Here is an 8,986-nt window from a genome sequence, read left to right on the forward strand (position 1 = left end):
TGTTAAAAAGGGAACCTCGCTACTGTTATTACAACAACTTACATTTACAAGGCACTTCACAGGAGTATTATGAGATTAAAAAATTGACACCGAGCCACATAAGGAAAAATTAGGGCAGGTGACCAAATGCTTGGTCAAAGAGGTAGGTTTTAAGGAGCGTCTTGAAGGAGGAAAGATAGGTAGAGAGGCAGACACGCTTAGGGCTAGGCAAAAGAAGGCATGGCAACCAATGGTTGAGCAATTATAATCAGGGATGCTCAAGGGGGCAGAATTAGTGGAGTACAGACATCTCGGGACGGATGGGGAGGGCTGGAGGAGATTACAGAGATGGGGAGGGGTGAGTCCAGGGAGGGATTTGAAAACAAGGATGAGAATTTTGACATTGAGGCGTTGCTTAACCGGCAGCCAATATAGGTCAGCGGGCACAGGGGTGATGGATGAGCGGGACTTTGTGCTTTGTGTGAGTTAGGCAGCCGAGTTTTGGATCACCTCTGGTTCATGTCGGATAGAATGTGGGAGGCCAGCCAGGAGTGCGTTAGAAAAGTCAAGTCTAGAGGTAACAGAGGCATGGATAAGGGCTTCAGCAGCAGATGAGCTGAGGCAAGGGCGGAGACAGGCGAGGTTATGCCGGTGGAAATAGATGGTCTTAGTCAACAAGACTTGTATTTACTTAGCAGCTCAACTACAGGGAAAAAAGCACGTTAGAGGCACAAGAATGAGATATTTTAAAGCTACAAAAACTAAGAGGGCAACATTGGACTCCTTTGTGCCTTCCATTTGTGACCGGGCGCGGCACTGTTAACTGCTCCCACCATATTGGGCGGGTGTTTAGCGGCGGCGCTACGGCATTGCACTCTGATCTGTGCCCGGAGATTATGACGTCATTGCCGTGAGCATTGCCCTGTTAGCGTCCCAGCCCTGAAATTGGCTTTCGCCCCCCCCGCAGCAGCGCCAGGCGTTAACAACGACAGTTTTAGGGGGCGCGTATCGAACGTGCGGGCAGCCACTTTTGGGGTGAAAATTAAAGGGGAGGTGGCCGAGTGCAGAAAAAAAACGTACCTTTGCATTGCTGCTCCTGATACGGTTTCTTCACGGGGTCGTGGCCGCGATCGCTCAGCCCGATGCTCTGCTCGAAAGCTGGGCTGATCACGCGTCACCCCCCACTCCCAGGTGGTCTAGATATATCTGTTGAGTCAGCAGCGTGGGCCCATGCCTTTAATCGAGGGAAGAGTCCCTCGGACGCGGCAGCGCTGTACAGCCCAGAGTGCAACGCTGCATCGGCCTCTGCCCCCTTCGCGCCCCAGGAGGTGGAGTGCTTTAGCAGCCACTTCCTTCCGGGGGGGGGTAACCCAAATTTATCGAGGGGCGGGGGCGGGGCGGGGGTGGGCGGGGGGGCGAGACTTCTGTACCTGCCGCTAAGTCTCCTGCCTCCCGAGTGTTACCGCCCCCAATCGGAACGATATCAAATTTCTCCGCACCTAGCTTTTGCCAAGATTTGTGTTAGGCTGTGGAGTTGAACTTCCTTCTCTGTACTGCATTTAAAATGGGAGCTGTTGGTCGAAATGGATTCCTGTGTAGTGCTCTCATTATCTGCTTGTCAGTTCCCCAGACAGTAACAATGTACAGTGAGAGGCTACAACATCGTTTCCTATTAAGGCAGCATTTTCCCTCGGGTGCAAAAAAGAAATGAGCTGTTTTGTAATGTTGCCACCACAATGTCCTGAGATATTTGGATGACATTTCCTATTTAGAAAGGGCTGCCAACGCTCTGTGACTGGTGCAACTAAAAGTGACACATGCAAATGAGAAAGTGAATCAGCACCCAATTACACAGGAAAGGTGATAGTAAATGCAGAGACCTGGGGAGATAACAGAAAATAGAATTCTCTGTGTATTTAACTAGAATGATGCCAAACCACGTATTTCAATGTCAGTGCATGACTTATTCTTTTTAATTGTAAATTAAATATAGGTGCTGTCGTGGTAAAGTGAATTGGAACATCATTGTGAGGTGACAGTGCCTGTGAGTTGTTGATTCTTATCCATGGTCCCTTGTGTGCGACTGACAATTTCAGGCAGAGCAAACAGATGGATGGCTGTTCTTGATGCATGTCCTTATGAATGTCATGAAAAAGCCTCATGGGGTGATTTTGATTGAGTCCCGGTATTGAATGACATACTTGAGTCCTTGAAGAGTGAAGGCATGCTATTTCTGGTGCATGAAGTGAGTGTTTAGTTTCCTGTGAACAATTTCGCTTTTCCCAACTGCACCAGCTCTGTGACTGAGGGCATTCTCGGCTTTCCCTCTGGGCTTATTCCAATGATTTTGCATAATCTCATTGCTCCTTTAACCACATGCATGACATTTCTTGGGTTACTAAAAATTATTCTTTTTAAATGACACTTTGAGGAATTGATTTGCAAAACTTGTTCAGTGTAATAGGGCTAGACTTTCCTCTACATTGCCGGCGGTTTTCCCGGCAGTACAGCTCGTTTTTGGCAGAAAACCACCCGGTGAAAGTTCCCACTTAATTTTTTTTAAGAGTTCCGTTGACATTTTCAAAATATCGCTGGGGAGCGGACCGCCCGCGTGCACTGCCAGTAAAATCGCCAATGCCCGAGTTTGGGCTCAACGGTGACCTGTGGGAAAGATCGAAAAAAACACCCACCAAAAGCAGCCGGAGCTGGGCAGTCGATCAGTACCCTGCAGAGAAAGGTAAGTTCAAGCTTGTTTTATAAATCTTTTAAAATTATTTTACGGCAATTAAGATTTTTTTATTTTTTGTTTCATTGAAAAAATATTTTTTGTGTTTTCCCCTCTCACTAGGCCCAACCGCAGCCTTGGTCTAAATTTGAGTAATTACCGCCCATTCTGGTTAAGAACCACCCAATTTGCCCAGGATCGCGTTTAACTGCCAAGAATCTACGTGTAATATCCATTTTCTGGCTGGGTGGTATTTTTTCCCTTTTTTATGCAATTTTTCATTGGCGTTATTTGAAGAACCTTAGCGATCTATTTGGGTGGCAATCCGCCGGTGGTGAGCTCTAGGGAAAGTCTAGCCCTTAGACTCCAGCGTCATATTATCAGCCGAACCCTTTTAAATGGATTCCAAACTAAATTGCACAACTGCAGTATTTCTGTTAATATGAAAACAATTCCTGTCAAGGTGGCAGTGAAAATGTTCTGCTCTGATGCCCCCAGGTTGAATGGCTTGACAACGCTCACTATGCAACTTGACAACTTGTACAAGGTACCAGAAGGCACCCAATATCCAACATCCAGCAGAATTCAACCCCTTTCAAGAGAAGAAGGGGAGGAAACCAGAAAAAAAATGTTTATTGAGATAGCAAGAAAGAGCCCATAGTAAGATCTGATTATGTATGTGCGCTCTTTACATGTTTTCTCTCTTACTGCAGCACTCATGTACTATGTGCATTTCTCATTTTAATTGTACAGAACTCATTTCCTTTCACATGTGACTCTAATTATACCCCTTCTTGCACACAATCAGATCATCAGCACAGAGCCTGATCCTATTGTGACCTTCTCTCCACAGCTGCTGATATTTCTCCCATCGCTGCCTTTTTTTAATGCAGAATTAAAAATGTACCCTTTATTTTAAAATGTTAGTACTGAGAACCAGCAAAGAAGATATTTGGATTTCCTTCTCAATGCAGTTTATTTTCTCTTCCATTTTGCACACAGCTTCTGAAGAGGCCATGAATATAATTTGTTACCACACCTCTACCAATGCCTCTCTTGAGCTGGAAGGTGCATGAGAGCAATGGAGATTGCATTGCTCCGTGTACAACTGCTTGTGTATGAAGCATTGGCTTGCTTTTTCTCAGTAACTCTCCCAATGATTAGAGTTGTTATCTGATGTGAGGAGTCCAGAGATTTCTAAAACATAAACCAAACAGTAAGGGGAGCATTGTCAAACTCTGTACTGGCAGTGGGAGCATTGCCCACCAGGAAGGTGTTGTGCATGGTTTTCTGCCAAAAATGGTAAGGAAATAGTCTGCAGCGCTTGCCTTAATTTCTGATTTGCGCTCCCAGTGAGTGAGGCTTCCCACTGCCAGCGTGAAGTTCGACGCCTAATCGCTCCGAGATATACTTCCAGTTTTTACATAGAGCACAGAAGCAGGCTATTCAGCCCAACTGGTCTATGCAGTGGTTTGTGCACCACACAAACCTCCTTCCACCCCTCTTCTTTTAATCCTATAAGTATATCCTTCTATTCCTTTCTACCTCATGCTTTCCTCTTTTTGAGTTATGGTTATCAGATCATCAAGGCTTTCAATTAAATTTGATTTGCTGTCAAGTAAGTATCAGAAAACAATAAGCACTTGTTGGAAGAGTCTTATCAAGATGGTGTTGGAGGGGGAAGTACTGCATGGAATGCCCAAAGGCTTCGTGTGGGGGCTAATTTACATAAATGCTTTAGATTCAGAAACTCAATGCAAATTGGTCAAATTTGCAGATGATACTAAATTAGGAGGGACAGTGGATTTGATGGAAGCAGTTCATAAATCACACAATTAGTTGGATAAGATATGTATCTGGGCAGAAAAAATGGCAGATGAAATTCAATGCAGACAAGTGTAAAGTACGGCAAATAGGAAGAAAAATTAAGTGACACACGTACTCCATGAATGGTGTTGGAATAGCAGAAGACCAAACCAAAGAGACCCAGTAGTCAGACTCAATGCTCAGCACTATAGAGCAACAATCAAATAAGTCAATAGAATATTGAACTATATAACCAGAAGAGTCAAAGTCGACGGAAGTTGCGACCAAACTGTATGGAGCTGTGGTCTAACTGCACCTTAACCACTGTGTCCAGTTCTGGTCACTGAGACAAGGAAAACAGTCAAATGTTAGAGACAATATGGAGTAGAATCACGAAGCTGATTACTAGTGTCCAAATGCTGAACTGTAAGGAGACACTTGAGCTTTTCAGTCTGGAAAGGAGGTGATCTTTATAGAGATATGGAAATGGGAAAGATAAATTCAGATTATTACTTTAAATTAAATTATGTCAGTAGGACAAGGGGACACAGATTTAAATTAGTAAAAGGTCAAAATAGTGAATGATGACAGGAAGTTCTTCTTTACACAAAGCGTGATCATCTTGTGGAACAGTCTTCTCGATAGAGTAACGGAGGCAAAAACCCTGTAATCATTTAAGAATCAGTTAGATGCTGCAACTGGGTGAGGGTAGGTCTAGGGTCTCGCTGGATGGATGAATTAACATGAGTTGAATGACCTTCCTCATCCATAAGCATCTTATAGAATCATGGAATAGTACAGCACAAAAGGAGGCTATTCAGCCCATCGAATCTGCACCAGCTCGTTTGAAGAGCAATCCCGTCAGTCCCACTCTCCCTCTCTTTCCCCATATCCCTGCAATTTTTTCTCCTTCAAGTATTTATCCAATTCCCTTATGAAGGTTACTATTGAATCTGTATCCACCACACTATCAGACAGTGCGTTCCAAGTTCTACCACTCGTTGCATAAAAGAGTTTTTCCTCATGTCGCCTCTGGTTCTTTTGCCAATCACCTTAAATCTGTGCCCTCTGGTTATCGACTCTTCAGCCATTGGAAACAGTTTCTCTTCATTTACTCTATCTAAACCCTTCATGATTTTAAACACAGTTGTCATCTCATTTAAAGCATCTCACAACTGATACCAAGTTACTGATTTCAGGGAAAAATTGTATTGCAGGTTTAGCATTAGTGTGGCATTTCAAATCCAGTTCTACATACATCATCATGCCATAGTAACATCCCGCCTTATTCAGACACGAGTGGGTTATGATCAGAAGTCCAGTTAATTCCCATTTCCTGTGCGACCCTATTGCACCCCCACCCCCCCGCCCCCCCCCCAACCACCCACTCCCCACTTGTGCATTGGTAATCTTGCTGACAACAAGGTTAAGATCTCCCTAAACCTCCCAATGACCAAGGAGACCCAAAGTGAGAGAGTTGTAGGTTTTGGACGATTTGCTGGCTTCCCCAAGGTTCAGGGTGCCCTTGATTGTACGCACATCGCCCAGCGAGCAGCTTTACTCAATCCAGAGGTTTACCGAAATTGAAAGGGATTCCACTCCATGAACATACAGATTGTCTGCGACCATACGCAACGCATCATGGCAGTCAATGGACAATATCCAGGAGCATTCATGATGCTTTCATCTTGCGTGAGAGCAGTGTCTCACATATGTTCTAGCGTCAACCACAAGGCCAGAGCTGGATGCTGGGGGACAAAGGTTACGACCTCGCCACCTGGCTCATGACCCCCTCCGGAACACTCAGACAGAAGCCGAGCATCACTATAATGAGAGCCATAGAGCCACACACAACATCGTCGAACAGACAATTGGAGTGCTCAAGCAGTGCTTCCAATGCCTGGACCACTCTGGAGGCTGCATACGATACTCCCCTCATCAGGTCTCTGAGTTCATTGTGGTGTGCTGCATGCTTCACAACTTAGTCATCAAGAGGGGACAGGATTTGTCAATGGGGACTGCAGGACCACCTCAGGAGAGAGGGGAGGAGGAGGAGAAGAAGAAGAAGGGGGAGGAGGAGGAGGAGGAAGAGTAGTCTGGCGAGGTACCTATGCCACCATCACCCCCACCACAACCACAGGGGAGGCATTGTGGAAATTTTGCCGCTGCAAAAGCCTTATGTCAGCAGCTCATAATTCAACGCTTTACTTCAAGAGTGAACGGCATATTTGACCGTTGGCTGTCCACTCTATCCCACCATATTGACTATTCTCCCTCTTATTCTGAAAAAGAGACACTACACAGGAATGGTTAAGGTGAACAAAATAATTTATCAAACATTGTAAACTTTTATAACTTAACTTAATTTTGAAACTTTGAAACTTTAATAAAATAACATAAATTATCTGCATCCAGCAGTGTGATTATAACGTTATTGTTGTTGTTGTTCATTAAACAACAGAATGCAGAACATAATGCCCCACTGTCTTTTAACACCGGCTTTCCCCCCCCCCCTTACCCTTATCCCTCTCCCTTGCCTGTGGCTCCTACCCAAAGTGGTACCAAGATGGCGTGCAGCAAAGTTGCCAGAGCGCTGCTGCATTGGGGGGAGAGACATTGGAGATGCCGCCTGGGGAGACACTGGACCAGCTCGTGGCATGGAAGGCCCGGCTTCTGACTGGCGAACCTCTTCATCGGCGTCGCCAGTCATACCTCGGAATCCTACTGTCAGCAAGCACAGACATTGATGGCGAGGTCCAACACCGCCTTCAGTGCACCAGTGCAGCCTTCGGTCGCCTGAGGAAAAGAGTGTTTGAAGACCAGGACCTCAAATATGGCACCAAGCTTATGGTCTACAGGGCAGTAGTGATACCAACCCTCTTATATGGCTCAGAGACTGTGGACTACATACACCAGACACCTCAAAACGCTGGAGAAGTACCACCAGCACTGCCTTCGCAGGATCCTGCAAATCCATTGGAGGCACAGACGCATCAACGTCCGTGTTCTCGCTCAGGTCAACATCCCCAGCAACAAAGCATTGACCACGTTCTATCTGCTCCATTAGGCAGGCCACATCGTCCGCATGCCCGACACGAGACTCCCAAAACTGTTGCGCTACTCGGAGTTTCGTCATGGCAAGCGAGCCTCAGGTGGGCAGAGTAAAGGCTTCAAGCACACACTCAAAGCCTCCTTGATAAAGTGCAACATCCCCACCGGCACCTGGGAATCCCTGGCCCAATACCGCCCAAAGTGGAGGAAGAGCATCTGGGAAGGTGCTGAGCACCTGGAGTCCCATCGCCGAGCACAAGTAGAAACCAAGCGTAGACAGCGGAAGGAGCAAGCGTCAACCAAGGCTACCCACCCACCCTTTCCTTCAACCACTGTCTGCCCCACCTGTGACAGAGACTGTAGGTCCCACACTGGACTCTTCAGCCACCTGAGATCTCAATTTTAGAGTGGAGGCAAGTCATCCTCGTCTCTGAGGGACTGCCTATGGTGATGATGATGATGATGATGATGGGTCTGGGCGTGACACTGGGGAACGCAGAGAGTATGGCAGGAGAGTTTATGGATTGCATTCACCTGCCCCAAGCTGAAGCAGAGCTTGTGCCTATGATGCACCATATTCCGCAAGGTTTTGAGCCACACTCTCCGGGACTCCACTGTCAATGCTGGAGGTCACCAGCCTCGTGTGGGCACTGATGGGCTCGCACGTATCATGGCTCGCACTGACAATCTGCGACCCTACCTCTGTAATGGTCGCTGTGAGACTGTCGATGCTCACGGGAATCCTACTCCAAGACATCAAGGAGCTGACGGCTGACCTGGATGCTCTCCCTGGACATTCCCAGCATGTCCAGTTCCACATCTGTCTGTCTGTCAGCAGACCGACTTTGCTGACTCACCCTCTGTCATGTATCTTACATTATTATATATAACTGTATCCTAACTTGTTATACATGACTGTAATAAGATATGACCTGTAACCACCAGCATACCTTACCACCAGGCATGCACTTGCAAGAGACAGGTATATAAGGACAGGTCTCAGGCAAGTGCAGCATTCCAGAGCTGTGAAATAAAGGTGCAGGTCCAGAGTGACCTTGACTTCACCACATGCCTCGTGTGAATCTGTAGTGAGGGGACAGGACTTTACAGTGGCGACGAGTTATGGGATTACAGAATCCACAGAATGGCGAACAACGGATCAGATGAAAAGTACAATGCGGGAGACAATTGGGAGGACTTTATAGAAAGGCTCCAGCAAAGCTTTGTAACCAAAGACTGGTTAGGCGACGATAAGGCAAACAAGAGAAGAGCCCATCTCTTGACCAGCTGTGGCTCGAAAACATAAGCTTTAATGAAGGATCTGTTGGCACCCGAGAAACAAGCAAGCAAGTTGTTTGAAGAATTGAGCACACTGGTAAGAGACCACCTGAAGCCAGCGAGCAGCCTACACATGGCTAGACACAG

The sequence above is a fragment of the Pristiophorus japonicus genome, chromosome 14 (genome assembly GCF_044704955.1).
Source record: "Pristiophorus japonicus isolate sPriJap1 chromosome 14, sPriJap1.hap1, whole genome shotgun sequence".
Taxonomy (NCBI): Eukaryota; Metazoa; Chordata; class Chondrichthyes; family Pristiophoridae; genus Pristiophorus; species Pristiophorus japonicus.